The 16,297-nt window shown below is 39.5% G+C and overlaps 1 protein-coding gene across 1 annotated transcript in view; it reads right to left on the bottom strand.

Annotated features, from left to right (window-relative positions):
- LOC124407509 (uncharacterized protein CG3556) overlaps window positions 1-10,923 on the bottom strand; it is a 42,323-nt gene extending 31,400 nt beyond the window's left edge. Inside the window, exon 1 of the mRNA XM_046883721.1 lies at window positions 10,788-10,923. The gene's annotated coding sequence lies outside the window, so the exon portion shown is untranslated. The remainder of the gene's footprint in view (window positions 1-10,787) is intronic.
- Between the last annotated feature and the right edge of the window lie 5,374 nt (window positions 10,924-16,297).

The following is a 16,297-nucleotide window of genomic DNA, read 5'->3' as shown; positions in this document are numbered from 1 at the left end:
TAGATGCCCGTCCTGATTACCGGGCACATTAAACAGCTCGGTCAGCCAACACCTAACAAAGTGATGGGTCAGCCCTGCCATTCATAATTAACATCAATTTACTCCCGTTACCCGTTCATTAGGAATTAATGTTGCTGCAAAATCGAGCTGCTGAGCAATACAGTCCGATGAATATGCTTCGACCACTCCAATTGGAATTTCACGAAATCCAGCGTTTCACGCTGAAGCGGAGCAGTAGAAATCCTTGGAAATTTCTTTTCTTTCGTTTTTTTTTACATTTTTCAACATTCACCGTCTCCAAAATCGAAAATTATTTGTGAATAGTTTGGGATTTGAAATTGCAAATCATTGGCTGAATCTGGATCTTCCGTCCCGATCGAATATTGATATTCACAGCGCGCTTCCCTTCGGACAAATTGCAATCTTCATGATTAATAGACGCCTGAGCTTGGGTTGTTATGCTGTTCCAGTTTTTGTCACCAAGTAGATTCGCGATCCACTTAAAGGGTGCTTGGCAATTATACAGTGGAATCTGAGTCGAGTTTAATTGAAATTGCCAGCCGCGTGCGGAGAACGTGAGATATCCCACTGCAAATACACGCTTGACGGCGTGATTTACGACTATATACGCAAGCAACCCTCCAGCGGTTACCGCAAGGGTTCAGAGATACGTTGCACGCTTCTCTCCAGCATGATATACAGTGGTTTTGAACGTGTCTAAAAAAATACCGGTCATAATTTTTTATCCCACATGAAAACAAGAATTTTTAGCGGTTCAGTGATTTTTCAAATCCTGTCATCCTCGTAGTTTTCGATGCAGACGTTTACAATACTTTTCACGTGTTTCTTCTGAACACTTACGGTCATTTTCTCACATTTTTTAATGTATTTCTATAAAGTATTTCTCTCTTGTAATTTCTATTTCATCGGTAAAAAAATTTCTGTGCAAATTCCAGTGATCAGAAAAGTCTTTGCAATTAATATCAAACCAGATCTTGAGTTGGGGAATTCCTTGCAATGGAACGGTTTATAACCAGCGCAAACCACGAAACCATGAGAACCGCTGACTAGTCTCACGTCGTCCGAAGGACGCTCAAGGGATTTGCGGGATTCGAGGAGAGCGTCCAGTAAAGTTAGGAAAACGGGAGGACTGGCGAGGGGATTCCCGAGTTTGACTGCACGGAGTGCATCGACGTCACGGAATTCTCTTGGATAATCACGGATCCGATTAATTTTCGAGTGCGGAAATTGATCCGGCTTTAGGGGCCGTCGGTGACTGTTGTCACAGGTGTACATAGAAAGCCTCGAACATGGTCGAGACAATTATCGAGGGTGAAATCGACGTGTCGGTTCTGCGGCGCGTGTCTGTCTCCGCATCATCCGGTCCTCTCGACGAGATTGCATACGCGTATGACTAATTCAACCGGTAGTTCATGGAGCTTGCGGGATTTCTCGGAGCTTTAATTAATCCACGATCAGCGATCTTCCTCGAACGGTCGGCAAAACTAACCGAGATGATTCTGCCCCGAAAGTTAACGATCCTCTCACTTCGTAGGAGAACCTCGCGTTAATTTTATTTTCGACATAACAGATAACGAGAGGTCACGTACAACGGCTGACTGGAAATCAACTTTGTCCGTGGCTATCCAACTTCCGTTGCTGATGTGTATCGCGTTACGGACAAACTTTTTCACACCGCAACGGTACAAAGTTACCGGCCATGTGATAAATCGGAAATATTCAGGACTGTACTGGTGTGTTACATTTTTGATGAAACGTGTATCTTTTCGTTCGACGAAATGCTGCTTTGAAATTTATATTTCGTACTACGCGTACAGGTTTTCGAATAATATCATAAAATCAAAAAATCGAAAAACGTGAAACGAATATCGCGAAACTTATTGAAACAGGGATTGAGAATAAATTCATAGCGAGTTTACTGCCCAGATGCTGGTTTAAAATTAAAAATCTGAGTCTCGGTATTTACAAAAAAAAAAAATAAAGTTACATGTCAGAATTGAATCTATAAACTGAAATCGTTAATCGACAAATTTTTCAATTATATTTGCGACGTTTTCTTTTTTCTTTTTTTTTTTTATACGTTTATCACAGAGTCTACAGAAAGAAATTCAAGAATTTGCCAAAAAAATTTGCGTTATTACTCAACACACGGAAGCCAGGTGACCCCAAGTTATCGATTGAGCCCAAACGATGATCCTTATCTGGATTATTGGTCACGATACAGATACCTATATGCCATTTACCATATATTTATTTATTTATCATATATCTACCGCATATAGATACATATATACTCGTGTAAGCCTCACCGCGTATAACAATGCAAAATCGGGGTATCTTATCCGCGTGACAAGTCAGTATAAAATAAATAATTGCGCGTTTATCAGGGGTATGGGATGTTATATGGAACGATCGAATCGTGCTTGGCCTAATGCCATTTGCAAGTCGATTTCAAACCACCGCGAATAGACCTTTATAGTTTGGCCTTTTGTATAAGGCATCCGCAGTCTGTAGATATTTATTGTAATCGTTATCGTTAGTGTGTAAACTATTTTGCATTTTATTACAACCCGCTTGTCCATCCATCAAATCGAATTCCGGCTTACCTTCGATCTTTCCTCAAACTACGCCAATCCATCGATTGTGAATTGTTCGTATACGCTTGTAATACAAAAAAAAAAAAAAAACGCGGTACGTGATGGCTTGACTGAAATTCTGATATCGAATATGATTTAAACACTTCAAAACAGAATTTTTTTTTTATAATTATCGTGTTCGTTGAGAGTTTGTTAAATTTTTTTCCACACATTGATCGCTCACTTTATTTTACGTCTCTACCATTACGGCAGTACAATTTATATTCGAGCAATCATTTTATTTACTCACACTTTTATTTCCGGTCTTTTTTTATTACAAAATTTACCATCCAGTAAGTGGAACGAAAATATGATAAATGCGATTGTAAAAAAGTTAATACCTTTATATATCGCTGTCGAGGGCGGACAGTTTGCTTTGTTAAGTGCAGAAAAGAATTGTTTCACAGTTTTGCCACTTGCGAAATCATAAATCAATATAAATGCTGCTTTTGCGAGGACTCGTTAACAGAAGGACACCTTGACACAAATCACGTTATAAAGAGTTACGAGAAGAAGAAACTGGCAAAACCGGTAGCGAAAACTTTTGCAAATCCGAATATCATATACTCGCTAATTCGTGGGTAATTTACGTTTTTGTTATTGATTTCTGCTTGATTATCAGTATGAAATTAAAATTTTATAGATCTGGTGACAAAAAAATTTACTTTTTTTCTACTCAGAAACACTGAAAACAATTATAGAGTAGATCTCATTTCCACGTTTGTTGAAGCTTCAGGTGCGATAAACGCATTGCGTGTCGAAGTTAATGACTTCGCCTGATCGATGTTGCGTCCGTATTTAATAAACAGTTTTTACTGTGTGTGAAGGAGCAGTTATGAAATAGTAAAGTAACTATAAAAGCTGAGTTGAATAACCGCGGTTCAAACTTACTTCGAGACCCCCGTAAAAAACACAAGTTTATAAATATCGATAGAAAAAAACAAATGAGCGAGGTAATAAGTTTATGCATTCAACTGCAAGTAACATAATTTTCAAATTCACGTTCATATTACGTACAGAAGTAGGATAATAAATTTCAATTTATGAGCACAAGACATCACAGCACCCCGGAAACATTTGTTACCCGTGCAGCTGTAGTTTACGTCTTGATTTCCCTGCATAAAATAGTTTAGCAAAGTGAACGTTAGTCGAGTCCAAGTATAGGTATACAGGTAGGTAACTACATACATATGCCAGCGATAAATGGAAGCTGACCATTTGTTTTCCGCTCGTACATGTCTACGTCTCGTGTTAGGGTGCGAGGGACAATGGACCGCATGGCCTATACATGGCGATGAGGGGTTGGCCAAGCTGGCAACTTGATGGAGTATAATGGAATTCAATAGAATTAAATTGAATTTAAGGAAAAGTCGTAACAATGGCTTTTTCCTACGTATAGACGAGAGTATAAATCCAAGCAACATTCGGAACAGAAAAAAGTAAAAAGAAAAGCGGGATAAAAAGAGGAGAAAGTCGGCAAGAAATGGGACGAGTGAAGGAAAGAAATCGACGAGAGTAGATAACGGAGTGAAGGAAAAAAAGTGTCCGCGAAGCGTAGAGAAACGAAGAGAAAATTGAGGGGCGGATGTCGTCTGCGCGTAATAGAAATCAATTCTCTGAAAGTGAATTGAAATTCTTAATAATGCGTCGCTGTCAACTTGTCCTCCTACGATCTGTCGGTTAAACTCCCTTAGAGTAGGCGAAAACCCCTCCACCACGTCTTATTTTACACGTATAGGTATAGATATACATGAAAATAGAAAGAAATGAAATTAAATCAAAAATGAAATCTAGCCAAATTTTGCGTAGTAAATTCCGGAAGTCGTTTTATAATTAACTTCTGATTCGTGCCGGTTTTTCGAAACGTTGAAAGAGATTAATTTGTCACGTGGATAAAGGATAAAAAACCGTCTGCAACTCAATTTGGTTTATCCGTCATGAGCAAGAATCCAAAATATATTGTATACAGGTGTAAATTGTCGAGATATCTGGTAATTCTTTAAAAAGAAGCTTTTAGCTGTTTTCTGATCAGCAAAAATTGCAACAAATTGAAGATTGACCTGAAAGTTTTTCTCGTAAAGATTAAAACACAATATTTTTGAAAAATGATTTCCAACAACAATATTTTTATTTCAGTTCATATCGTTTACACGCTGCAGGATTTTTTTACTAGCCAACGATCAACTTGGAGCCATGTGACAAAAATATTCATTTGTACACTCCTTTTTTTGCTAACTTCCTTCGCTAACATCACTGAATAATTACGATAATATGAAAAATTAAGTTTCTAGTACACCCACATCCACATTAACTGTATTTATATTTTAGTCATTTGTTCAAGTTAACTCACGCAAAACCCCTTTATTTAGCGATTCAATTCCGTAATTGCGAGCTCTAGTATACATTCCATCACTTGATTTCACCATCAGTGTACGGCTGTTTAAAGCCTTACTGCGTGTATCGGCTGAATGAATATCTGAAAACGCGAGCGGCACGAAAAGGAATTTGGGTTGAGACTATAATTCGAGGGTGAATCGAGAACGAGCTTTACAGCACAGCCGTTAAACTAGCCTGCGATAAATCGCTGATTTTTATGGCCTCCTCCTTATCCCAGAATCAGTACTTCGCATCATCTCTTATTACCTTACACAGTTCACAGTACCGGATGGCGCATATCCTGCGCCCAGCTAATAAACGCACCATCAATTTGGTTCATCGAAGCTGCAGGACATTCATGCCTTTTGTTACACACGCGGTATAAAAGAATACGCCTTACGGGCAAGTACTCGCCTTTTTATTAATGCCCTCATTATTGATACGGATCGTTCCGACGAAGAAACGAAATATCGCAGATACCCGGCTGGGCTCGTGAAATGGAAAATCCCCGGTGCCATCTGGGAACAATAGCGTATTAGAACACAGAGCAGACCTTAATTGAACCATTCCCGAGGCTTGGCTGTATCTGGATGGCTGGAAACGCGTAATGACGTCGTGATTATGACCGTCGGTTCAACACCGTTCCGTATTTGGAAACGCAGAGGGTCTATTCATCATCGTGGAAATCATATTGGCATCATTTATGCTCAAAGAACTCATGCGCGTGTAGTCTCCCGTGTAATGTGAATGAAATGTCATCGCCATGGAATTCCTCATTTCGCGTCTCCCTATACGGAAGAAAATTTTTTTGTGAAAAATTCATAAACGGTGCGATCTCGTGCCGCTTAAGGATGAACCTGAAAAGACTTCCTGTAACGCGTTTCCTTCAAACCTTGTTGGGAAACATCGTTGGTCTAGGCAAATAAAAATTTAAATCGATTCTGAATTAAGGCAGTTTGGATTAATTTTGTTTGGCTCATGGATTAACTAATTTATTAAGTCTTCGACAAATATATATATGTGTTCAACGATTATAACTTCTGATCGAAATATTATTGATCAGGTATTCGTTTCACGGGTTAATTTGTTTTTTTCCTCATAGACGAATTCAATGAGTTTTCAAATAGCTTTTGAATTTTTTTCCAAAACATTGAAATCGACGGAGCTGGAATGCTTCAACGAGGAATAAATGAACTGCCAGGGAACGTCAGTGGCAAGGATGGAAAATTGGGTGAACACAAGGGTTTCCCGGATTCGTTGATAAATTTTCGATCACAAATATCAGATGAACCGTAATCATAACGAAAGGGAAACGCAAGCGACCCAACTACCGGATCGTTGGATCGGAGTTATATTGCGCACAGGCGGTGAGTCCCGATGAAGCATTACATTTTGCAACTGGGCGAACGCTTGCAGAAAGACGATAACAGAAGCGAGGGGAATTTCTCGAGCCAAGGCCGAGGGGTTATCCCTGAGTAAACCTAACCGCGTCAAATCACCGTAAAATTTGGTCTACCGAGCTTAAAAGCAGAAGCGGTATTAAGAAAACCCATCTTATCCCCACGGCGTCCTTCGTAAATTGATACTATTACTCCTTACATATTGATACTTATCATCGGCACGTGCGTATCGAGCTATAATTTTGCAAATCATGCTCTCTCATTAGGCTGTCAAATTCCACCCTCGACCTACGAATTTGAATATTATTTCTCCACTTTGAGAAAGATTGTAGAAAAAATTGGTTGGTTTCACGTTTTTGCCAGAAATATGGCTCAAGAAAAAGTGCAGAGGAAGTATTTCGGCATTTCTTGGTTATTCTTTAATTATATTTTATTCCAGTTTATTGGATTCTTTCATAAATCGCCTACTTTTACAGAATCTTCTTTTAGCTTTGTTTCTCGACTTTTCTCTATCACGTTGTCCCAAGAGCCTTGTGTGTGAACTGACATAAAAATGTGCGTCTCACTTTTTTTTTATTACTCAGAGATTGCCTCCGGGAAATTATATGAACGAAAGGGTAACAAATTCACGCCAGATTTTTTTTCACCCCAATTCCATTCATCTCTCCGCGATTCGTTCTCGCGGTTCTCTGTCGCGTAATTTAACGTTTGGTGAATACGAAATCGCTAATCGAATCGCTTTGCACACGATTATGAGGCACAATCAGGTCCTCACATGAACGAACGTCGATTCCTCCCTCCCATCGTGATCGCGGATTGGCAATGATTGATCGCCAAAATGTGACAACGGTATCAGCAGAAGTACACACTGGGTAAAAACTTTCTTTACAGTTTACCTTGTAAGCGAGAATGATTGAAAACCCGTGTAAAACTATAAGCAAAGATAAATTTTCATTTGTGAAGTAGTTCGTCGTCAATTTTTGTAAAATCTCTTCCCAAATTTTTCATTGTTCCTTGATCTTTGCGAACATCTCAATTTCACCAAGTATCTACAAACTGTGTTGTCTTTTTTGAAATCTGTGAAAGAAAAACAAATCGAACGCGTTGCTCATCGCCGATTTCATTTTGTCTTTTCAACCATGATTGACGTTTTCTCGTTTAAGATGACTTGATGGAACGTTTAAGCCTGCGAACTAAATGCACTGACTCGAAAGAGAGTCAGCCAGGTTTTCTACTTCCAGTGCCACCAAAATGAAAACAAAGATAAAATATTGCATGTAGGGTTCGGATCATCCTAGAGGGAAATGAAGCAGACATCTCAAGCTAAAATCGGACTTCAGCATTGAGAAGGCTTGAACCATTGACGCGATCCGATTCGGGGGTTGAAAAATGGGAATTCGCCATTTTCAATCCAATCAGTTCAAACTCCCGTAAACATCATCTGTTTTTTTTTCTCAGCGCGGTTGTTATTTTATTTCAAGATTTCATTTTTACCACTCACTACATAAGTTAAATTAATTTTCAAAAGATTTAGTGACAGCTTAGTATTCGCTGTTATTTTTTTTTCATCCTTTAACACGAGGAATCTTTTTTACAGAAAATACAGTTGTCTCAGTTAAACTGAACTGAAAGCTCGTGGCAAACAATCTTCCGCGTTTACAATTATATTTCTGAAATTGCAAACTGTTAAGAATATAACCAACGGTGTTCCAAATTAGTCCAATGGAATTCTGCATGCAGCAATTCCGATTATGATATTTGCTCCAGAAAGAATGACGAAATTTGACGATTACTCGCACACCTGCGACAAAATATATTGACCAATATATCTATGAGAGTGAAAGCAAAAAATGTGTGCAGCGCTTTACGAAATCTTAATATCCCTGAAAAAAATATGGCTCGCCTACTTTTGCAATATCGGTAGTCAGTATTCCGATACACCAACACCTGCAGTACGCGTCTCTGGCATGTGAATGCCTCTACAATCTACATACCATGAAGCATGTGTATGTAGATGTTCCTCGGCGCTTTATATCCGCATCCTGCAGAAACGCTCGCGGCGAAAGACAAATGGGCTTCTTCTCAGACGCACCCGTCAGGGGATTTTCACTTTTACCTATATGCCCTAAAGCTTTCAAGTTGCAATCCTATTACTTTTCCGAGAGTTATGAGAAGCCCGGTTTTCCTCGGATATTTCCGGCATCGAGGACCCTCCGGAATTTTGAAAATTTACAACCACTTATGTCTGGTCGACGAAGCGAAACAACAATTACGGTCTGTCTATAAGGTAGGTAAAAATTTTGTGAACGTCAGCGGTAGGAGATTCAAATAAGTTGTTGAAATAAAATTTTGAAAAAAGCTATTTAAAATTTACAGCTTTCAACCGTTTGGATCTTAAAAACTCCCGCCAAAGCTTGATCGGGTACGATTATCAGAATAATGAGCGAACGTTTTCTGATCGGCATGATTAATGGAGTAACAGCGGTGCATGAAAAGCTGTAAAACTGACACATGCAACAACGCGCAAAGTTGAAAAAATGAAATTTTGACGGACAGCTAACGGTTCGTTGGTCCCGCTCGGTTTTCCCCTAAACCCAGGGCTAAATTCCTCGCGAATATTTGATACGAGCTTTCTTTGCACGCGGTTAGAGCGTGGTGAGGTGAATTTTTATCATTTTATTTTCTTCTTGTCTTTATTTTTCAACAAGTCGATTTAATCCGCGCCAAGTTGACGGAGATAGATGAGGCTTCGTTCACGGCTCGGTTTATAACTTTCTTCTGTTATATAAAATATAACTGTATATGTATATACACATATGAATTATGTATAGGTATATGCATACATAGAGGCACGCAGCTAGTCAAGTTGAATTGACGGCTATCAGCGACGCTTGACAACCGAAAACGTAACGACATTTTGCTGGGTGAATTTACTCTGCTATTATAATTGTAAGAAGTTGAATTAAAAAATTAAAAACCTTGCACGGGCTGTTAAAATTCATTCTACATATGAATAAATCATTAGCCATCCCTCTATACCCAACTATGTGGTAATCACATTTTTATGGTGACAAGGCATGCACCTTTTTTCGCTTTGGGAATTAAACTTCTAGTCAAGTAGGTACTTTGCTTATCAAATTGAAAAACCAGATCACGCGGTGTTAACTTTATACATTAACTATCACGTCAACAGCGTCGGGCGTAAATATATAATCAGTCTGGATTTCACCTAATTATATATATACCGGATAAAGCATACAACGGTTTATTAAATGAACAATTAAAGCAGACCGAAATCGCATTAAGTATATAATCTATACTTTAGGTGAAATGAGAATGAAATCGGAGTGTACATTGACCGGCGGTGTTCATTCACTGCTGATGCATTCAACCCACCGTATATTAAATTCACCATAAAATAGCAAGGTCAGAAACTCGATATGTTTACGAAAAGTTTAATACGCCTTATAATCAGAGTTGTATGTAATATTATCTTTCATCTGTCAAAATTTTTTAACGATCGTGTGCTTGAGATAACAGACGAGGCAACGGAAGACATTTTTTCAACGATAAAAACGGTGAGAGTTCAATGAGCAATAGAATATTTAATTGACTCTTCTTTTTGGGAAAAAGACGTGAATTCGAAAATTCTTATATTATCACAGTAAGAAGAACGAAACAAATTTTAATGAGCTTGGTTGACCAAACGTTGATACTTGTTATTAATTTCATTACAAGATTTTCCGTGCAGTGACCAATTATAAAATTATTATGTTCGTAATCTGCAACGATCTCTTCAACGACACAAAAATAGTAAGTGCCGAAATTATTAACAAAAGCTCAGACATCGATGCGTCATTTCAAGCAGCTTCAAAACAGTTAGAAATCTAGTAAATTATTTTTTCTTTATCGAAAAGAATATTTTTAACGTCGAATATTCAACTTTCCAACATTGCACCGATATTGGTTATCAAATTCGTTACTAAAAAAAAATGAAAATATATTTCAGTAACTTTCTCCCGAATCTAACAAATTTTGTAACGACATTAAAACAACTTGAAACGTAGCATCGATATCTAATCTTTTTTTTTTTCAAATTTCATTACTTTCGATACTTCTATTCTTGAATAAATATTCGTAGTTAACGAATATAATAACTTTATAAACAACCAATGCACAGCTATATCCTTATAAAATTACCAAAAAGTCCAAAATTATTTACCAAAAAAATACAAAACTTTGAAAATAATTTCATTATTAATTCCAGCATTCCCAAGAGAAAGAGGGAAAGAAAACGAACTACGAACAAGGAGTCGCACACATCAAAGTCGAGTAAAAAAAAGCTCTGACTCACCTTCGCCAGCACAGGTTGTCGGTCGTCGACGGTGTTGATCACTCAACAGCAGCAAGTAGTAACGGACGCCGTTGGTCTGACGCTAGCGGGGTTCGTGGCAGCGACGGTGTAGCTACGCGTTCGAGGGGTGAATGCGCAATGCAGACTGAACCCCGAACACGCAAAGCTTTCCTCCGGCGTCGCCTCCTCCCCCTCCTTCCCCGCGCCGTCAGCCCTTCTCCCTCCTCCCTTACAAACGCCCGGCAAAAGCCGTCCGCCAGACCGTCAACGCTGTTCCCGCGAATCGCGCCTGCGCGTTCCTCCATAATGTTGTCATATTCAAGTTTCATTTCGATTTAACGATGAAATGTTACCCTCGAATTATCCGGGGTTGCATAAGCTCTGCTTAAACTCGTGGCGCGACTTTCACAAGCGAGCAGTTCGGTGCTTATTTTGTGCTTTTGCGTTTTTGAAGCTCGAGGTGAAAAATGATAAGGGATGAATTTTTTTTTAATATATGTTGTAGTTCTGGTTGCTCATTTATTCTTGATTTTTTTCGATCTTCATACTTTTACAAGGCATGTTGATGTATGTATGTTGATATTGCAACGGTCTTGGTCCAAATTTTCTAGATATCTGATGTTTAGGTTTAATCTTGGATAGGAATATCGGTTTCTATCAGAGCTCTTTGGCATGTTCACTGAAATACGTGAAGCTTTTTTCGATGTTCGATACGTGGAGCCAGCTTTTGAATCAAGCAGCTTTCTCTTTTGCCTTATCGATTACGGAGAATCTAATAATTAATTCTTTATAACTTGTCTTGAAACTTGCCAAAGGGTACGTTTTATTTTTGGCAAATCTGCATCGCGAACCTCCCGTTAAATTTAATTTTCAAATTACAATGAAATTCGGGAAGATTTGATACAACGAAATTCCGTATAGGAGACATACTACGCAAAATATCGCATAAATTCGTCGGATCATCGTACGATGATACCGACTTACTGATTGAATCAATTTCTAAACCTGGACCGAACTCTTCATACCAACATGACATATTCGAAACAATTTCATTTCGGCTGGGTGAATTATGTTTGAAAAATCATCGCGAAAATGAAGGTAAATGAACAACATATTTCACACACGAAGCTCGGCTCTTTTTATTATTAATGTGTGAAACCTTATTCTTAATTAGACAAAAAGTGGAAAGGTTTTCTTCCCGCAGGATTATCACATAACAAAACCTGCAGAAGCTAGAACATTTCTTCATGTTACACAGCCAGCAGTCTGCGGAGTTTGAGTTTAATTTGTGTGATGGGATACGGTACGCCGGAGGTGCGGCAGTTGCCGGGGCGGCGAAACAAGCAGAGCCGAAGTAGACGAAGGGAACAGGATGAATAGTCACGTCACTTGAGACATATCCGACATGCTGACAAGCGCGCCTTGACACAAACTCGGGAAGATTGGGCTTTCATCGGTCAATTATATACAGCGGAACCCCTTGGATCTGTGGGGAGTTGCCTGCATACGGTGCATCGTGAGCAGACACGTAGAATTGCTTGTATGATCGATTCCCGTCGAGACAAAGAACAGCAGAAAACAAGGAACGTCAGGTAGATAGGTAAGTTTAAACCATAATTGAAATTACTCGGGATTAGTATGAAGTTGAAGTTGAAGAAAAGAAAGTTAAAAGGAGAAGAAAAATTTGAAACTTTCCTCCCCAAAACGATGAGTCATCCCCTTGTTGACACTAGGAAAACCCCAATTTTCGAATAAATAAATATTGTAAGATTCCGAAGCGTGCTATTGATTTCGAGTTTAAACAACTCTACTCTTTCTCTTTCTCTCTCTTTCTGCAGTATTTCCGCAATCTCCTTCGCAGCGTCGTTTTTCTAGGAAGTATCAATCCGTCGAGCTTTCGTATTAGTCACGCGCTTTTAGTACGCATCCTTTCCTCACCGTGGGAGTGAGGAGGAAAAACCCTGCAGTCTATATTACCGGGGGGAATTTTTCTGCAAAGGAAAATGCGAGTCATCGGTTCTCCCGGCGTCGCGGCGTCCCTCGCACTTCTAGACCGAATGAATGAATCACCTGCTGAATTATTACCGGGCAAAGCGGAGGTGCTCGGTTCTTTACAGATACCTACAATCGCTCCCGACTTATAGGTACGTGTAAGTTACACACGTGTACGTATGAACCTGATGGCGGAAGTAATGGCTCCGCGTTAAGCAACGTGTGACGTAAATTGCCACCCAGTCTTCACTAATTACACCGGTAACTTCCGTTCACTTCGCAGTTGTATAAAGCCTCTAATATACGTTTCGCGATTCTCTATCCGGCAATTATCAGAAAGTCGTTCCTCACCATGGAATTTACGATTGAACGGTGGGATTGAATGAAGGAAACAACTTTTGTCTAATTTTTCCCTACTCAATGGAGGAATGCTAATGTATACATTTTCTTATCTCATTTAAAGATGACTTGAGCCCAGTAAGTTAGAGGAGAAGGTTAATCGAGTGCACCTGATCAGCTGGTCTCTGTATAAAATAATCTCTGCATGTAATGTATGAACCAACACTGTGGCCGGAATAGGAATATCGAAGTAGAAAGAAGCGACAGATTTTACAAGGATTAATTCTACATCGAATAAAATATGGGCTCGCCATTTTTCACTTACCAAAAGAAAGCTACTTCGAACAAACGACTTTTATTCTCCAAGCAATAAAGTAACGGAGCAAGCATATATTTTCCAATGCAATACTAAAATAAGATATATGTATATACATCGGGACGGTGACCCTCGTTCCACGTTATAATGAAAATCAATGATCCTCAGCAGTGCTAGAGAGAAGAGTAAAGGCGTGAAAAAGTGAAAAAAATGTAACGAATGACTTTATACTTGAAAGTATACATTCACTGCAAATTTCGTTCGAGCCGGTCGTCTTGAAAAATCTTATTTACACGTCAGAGTGAATAACGGCCGATGATGTATGTTTGCTTGTCGTTTCTGTCAGTGTCCTATCTTTCCCTTCAGCCTCGTCGTTCGAACCGTAAGACAAATCCTGTTTGGGTACAGCTAAGCCCCACGTAGGGTTTGTGAATTTCGAACTTGGGTAACCAAGAAATAAAATTGAAGAAAGAGTTATCACGTGGATCAATGGAGTCGTGCCATCATATCTATGAAAGACGAATAAATCGTTGAACATATTTTTTCCCTGATATAATTCCTTTGATCAAGATATTCCAGGATAGACTTTAATTACAGTCAACGTATTCGCTTAAAATTTAACTTTGCAGTGATAATTCGGCTTCGGGTTGCTAATGAAGTGACCAAACGCAGTCGAATTAGCGCAATTGTGCAAATATCCCGAAACGATGGACGCGCGATTAGTTCCAGGAGCGTACAATTTTTTACCGATGAGGTCCTACCACCCTGCAGGAAGAAAAAAATATCGAGATACATTACGGACTGATTAATTGCCGTTGGATCACAGCCCGTCGAGGACGTGACTAAATCTGAGGGATTCAATGTCTCAGTTTTGGAAATTTACGGGAAAATAAAGGACGCCTGGAAACCCGAAGGAGGGAGGAGGAGGGGGGCGAGGCGACCCCGCGAGGGTAATAAATCAGATTTCTAGTATATTACGGAGGACGTGACGGGGATACAGTATCTCGAGTATCTACGCTCTCAGACGACCAGGATATTCGGATTGGCCACATGTAAGCTCAGCGAGGTTATTAGTGACGAGTTTTCTCCGGTCGCGAACCGAATAAGAAGCTTTTATCGCCGCGCGTAATTCGTCGCCAATCGAAGCAATCCCAATCGCCGAAAATTCATCAGCAGCAATATTTTGCTGCTTTTGGCTCGAACGTTTCACCACGCAAAGTACAAGCTGTTACGCGATTAAGAGAAATTTTTCCCAAATTACCGTAGCAAGTCTTCGCCCATTTACAAATCTCGGAACCTTCCGATTTAAAGGTGAATTATGGCGAAAATTAACGTTATTGTAGAATTTGAGAATTTCTAAATTCTATTGGTACATGCAAAATGTGGTGGGTGGTCTGTCGGTATTTTGAGGTCGAGGAATTAGCAGAGCAAAATCTCAGTTCGAGGATTCCATCAACCATGAAGCGGCAAGTAAAACAACAACGATGCCACACGGCGGTATTTCAAGCTTGGCGTCGTCAGACCGACGTGACATGCACCGTTCAGAGGGCATGAAATATAGAAATGTGCTTTCGCAATGACCGACGCGGCCGATAATCTGAACTGAAGTTTACTAAATTTTTACCCATCAGATATTTTCTAACGGCAGGTAGGATGGAAAAATCGGGCTTCTGCGATTCCTAGGACAATTCCAGGGCTAGGAGGAACATTTTCAAAGATCAATCTTGTTAAACGATACCTACATTGATTTCAAGTGGAGCTAAGGTTCGGTAAAACCATTGTGAAGACTCGAAGAATAAAATACAGCAAAGAAATGTAGCATAAAAATAAATTGAACTCGAAAGTACAATGACAAATTCAAAGTGACGGATAAGCAAGTCTTATAATTTCACGAGCCATATAATAGGATTTGTGCATAATGTCAGCGTCGCAAACAGAAATTTTTTGTTCTGTAAAAACGAAAAAAAAATTTTGTTCAGTCAAGAAAACTTATCCAGATAATATTATTACCAATACTGTATTTATTTTACAAAACAGTCAAGACTCTTTGTAAAAAACACTGTATTAATACTTTCGCGTAACACTTAACACAATAAAGTTCTTCAAGTTAATTCACGTCCACGTGCAGAGCATTAGAATAAAATAATAAGAAAATGAACTCACGTGGACTCGGAAACCATACATTTGGATGTATTTGATCGATTAATAAATTTGAAAATCCATGCAACGAAGACCAGAAAAATTAGCCTGCAGTGTTTGCAATCACAGGTTTAACTTCTTCGGGCATTCACGGTACTCTGAGACGTGAAACTGGTGAGAATGAACAGTTCACGGTAGTTTGTCACAGCGGAAATAGCTCGCGAGGTGTGTCTCAAGACAGGACGGGGAGTCGATGGCTGAACAAAACCCAATTCACCGATGAACAGAGCTTTCGACACTCGACTAGAGGCTTCTTTCTAAGAGGCCCTCTTCTCATAAGAATGGGAGCGCAAAGAGGGTGCGGACAACACTGAAATACGTTCATTGAAATACGACGCACGCCGCGATCGAGATAAAAAGGACCTGCAGGTGGCTGAGGGCCACTTTGTGACGTCGATACGACGCTACCAAATCGTTGGAAAAAATGCATATATCATTTTCCCCAGCTATTTGCCGCTCAATCAGAGTTTCTGAACCGGCTTTTCCTGATTACCGTCGCGACGCCTGGACTGAAATTGGAAGGCGGACAATCAGGGCTGCTCCCAGTAATTACTGGTGCCCGCCACTCAAATGAGGCTTGATTCATCGTCAAAGCTTGCGCCTGATCAGTGCGCTTCTTTAATGTTGAGAAACTGTGCGATTTCGACGCCAGTACAACAGAATT

Source organism: Diprion similis, chromosome 6, assembly GCF_021155765.1.
Source record: "Diprion similis isolate iyDipSimi1 chromosome 6, iyDipSimi1.1, whole genome shotgun sequence".
Lineage (NCBI taxonomy): Eukaryota > Metazoa > Arthropoda > Insecta > Hymenoptera > Diprionidae > Diprion > Diprion similis.
Note: the sequence above shows the minus strand (reverse complement) of the source record. Positions and strands in the feature narration are given on the sequence as shown.